The sequence below is a fragment of the Anser anser genome (genome assembly GCF_964211835.1).
Source record: "Anser anser genome assembly, chromosome: 1".
Taxonomy (NCBI): Eukaryota; Metazoa; Chordata; class Aves; order Anseriformes; family Anatidae; genus Anser; species Anser anser.
The window spans coordinates 134494268-134497642 of NC_139720.1; positions in this window are offsets into that span (position 1 = coordinate 134494268).

The following is a 3375-nucleotide window of genomic DNA, read 5'->3' on the forward strand; positions in this document are numbered from 1 at the left end:
TTTGCGTTCTGAAAGCCTTCTGCTGTTGTTCTTCTCTGTCATGAGCCTCAACACGTATCTTCAGCTTCTTTAACACACTTCTCTCACAGTTCCCTTGCAGCTATACATTTCCACCCTAACTCTTCCTCCCTCTGCCATGAAGTCAATAGCCTCCTTTCAAAACAGATTGTTTCTAATCTGGAAATAACTCTGTACTTTTTGAACTCATTTTTTGGGGTACACTTCCTGCATTTGCTCTATCTGCAAACTTCTACCTCCTGCAATCATACCTCTTTGGACAGCTTAAACACAGAAAGTGATTCTGCAAGCACCCAGGTTAGAAGTGTAAAGAAATTTATTGGTTATAATACACAAATAATAGCTACTAGATGAAGTATTAATATGCTCACCACCTCTTTTAAGAGGCACAAAGAGTCACTGCTAGCCAAACAACCAGTCCTGAGAAGGGACATGTGCTCCCCAGAGCACAGCTTCTGTTTTGCATAACTGCTATCTTCTGACACCCTGTCTTTTCTTTATGATTTTATACTTGCTCATATCAGCACTTTTCCTCGTCTTAAATGTATCAAAATTTAGCTCTTTTATCTCACAAGAATCTACACTTTCTAACGGCTTTTTTTTCGCCACTTAGCAGTTTCCGTCTGAGACGTGTATGCCGTATCAGCAACAGGCCTTAGAGCACAGACAACTGAACAGATTTCAAGAGAGGGAGTTACATTCCTTTTCAGCATCTACTGATGACTATTTCAGTGGATATAAGGAAATGGATTAGCTATGGCCAGCTACCATTAAAACCCATAGGTTGCCCAAATGTAATGTCCTATGTGCTCATGCTTAGCCTGTAAAAAACACTTACTCTTTTCCTTATGAGTTCTTCAGATATTAATATGCTGTAATAAATCATTGCATTTTCTTGAAGTTTTCAATCCATATATCATCATTTGGATCTAGGACAATTTGAATTAATGTTGCAAAGCACTGTATTAATTCTGTCAATGGCATCCATCCAAAACAAGAATCTTCCACATTCTCCAGGAAAATTTACCATGCAGAGCTCATAGAAAATAGACATTCAATAGAAGACATAGTTTTTAACTACATATATTTCTGAATAATACATGCAATACCTTTGTCAATAATAAGACTTCCAAGTTAAGCTTTACTCTCAATTGATTTTCTCTCTATATCTCCTCTTTTCCACATAGGACTCAATGTGTAAAGCAAGTATTCAGTCTTGCTAGCAGAGACACATTATAGTAATCACACCACTAACCAGCTTACTCATGCTGACCAAAAATGTAACAAATATAAAATCATATTACCTAAAGCTCCTTTTGCTGCTTTAGCTCAGCCTGGGAACTGATTTTAGACATACTTCTAAGTAAGTTGCAACTTAGCTGTACTGGTGCTCTAAAATACCTGTTCTGGAAAACACCACATTTCAAAACCACTGAATTTTTTATATAACTCATGCCTTTATAGAATTCATGCCTCAAATGCCTTTTTTTTTTTTTTGTACATTTTAGTCTTAAGAAAAGGCCAGAGTATTATAAAGAACAGCAAGCACTAAAGGAACAAAGACAGAAATGTACATGTCATGCTACAAAATGCTGAATATGGATAACTATACCTAAACATCAACACACAGCAGATAAACAAGACTTTCACACTCTAATGGTAAGGATCCGATCTACCCTAGGTACAGGAAATGGAAAGAGAAAGGATGGAGTTTAAATACAGAGCTGAAGAAGTCCTACTTTCTTCTAAAAGGGCAAAAGAGACACAAGTGACAGCTGCTACATTTCAGTCAGACACATCTCCCTAACTGATGTCCTTGACAATTACTTGCTTTTCCTGTACTTGGAACTACCCCTGATTAAAGGTTTAATTCTCACCAACTCAGAAATCTAATAATTTTAATCTACGTCACTAATCTTCCAGTAAATAAATAGATCAGACTCAGAACAGAAGGAACAAGAGGCTAACAAATGTACTTAACATTAATCTACACACTTCTGGACAGATGAGAATGACAAGGGTCCTCCTGCTATTTTAGTGACTTTTGTACTTGCCTAAACTGTCACCCAAAGTATCAATTCAGGTGTAAACATTTTCTCCATACTAATGTCTGCTACAAATTAGAACTCTATAGTTAAGGAAAGATTCTTTTTCCACTAGTAGGACTTATGCAGCCTTCTCAACCTCGTCCTGTCAATACGGGGAAAAAGTACAAGATGACAAAAAGAGAAGGCAGTAATTTCACCATAAGATGGTTTGGTTGTGTGCAAGACAAACCCAGGGCCCTCTTTTGCAACTATTTTTCATGTGGATTTGGGCTGCAAGTCAGTTGCTGTTGCTGCCGCTTCCTCTTCCTGTCCATACAAAATATGTGCATCGAATTTAGTTTAAGTAATTTCCCAAACCACCAAAACCATGCGCAACACCTTTTGTAAAGTATTATTAAAGGACTATTCCTCAACACACAGAAAAATTAAAATAAAACAATGTTTTATGCATGAAGACTTCAGTATCTTCTATCAGTCCCATGGAGTTTGTTCATATTTTTATATATGTATTCTTTTTACAGATCACCATTCGTGCAAAAATGCAAGATATTCACCTTTTGTCCCTGTGAAAATGGCACACAGACATTTCTGTATTACTGTAATTAGGAGGATAAATAGGATTGTGCCCTTGATTAATTTCTCTCCCCCCTTCTTTAAAAGCTGTATTTTAATTTATAAATTGAGAACGTGAGCTATCACAGGAGAATAAATAAATAAATAGGTAAACAAATAAATAAAAATCCAAGGCAACCGATCAGACTCCCAGTAAGCAATTTCAAAGCCGTGTTAACCAAAAAGATGCCAACAGCACTTCCAGACACATTTTCTGAACGCTGTCACGCCGCCAGCACCTGCCGCACTGAACGCCTTTATTCCTTATGCTGAAGAGCAGCGCGCAGATCGGCACCTCCCAACTCAGCGACGTGCGTTTGTTCGCATTTGTTGTGGCCTGATCACCTATATACGTAATAAAAGCTATTTTTTTCCCTGTGATTTACGTTTTAAATATTACGTTCCTGCCAAAACTCTGCTAATTTATCTTCATTATAGGCTAGCATGTACAATGCCAGGTTATGTTACAGCAGGGTCTCGCCTCTGTATATGCACTTTGCGTGATGATTGCACGTACATACACCATCCTGCAGACTTTTATTTCCTACTCCAGAAAAGCCACTTACACCACCACAACCCTATGCCTGTGGGTGGGGTGCTGAGCTCAGAGCAATTAGTGGAACAGAGGCAGAACTACCACCCGCACATCATGGCGGCTCCCCCAGCCGCGGGCTCCCCCTTCCCCCCTCCCACCCCG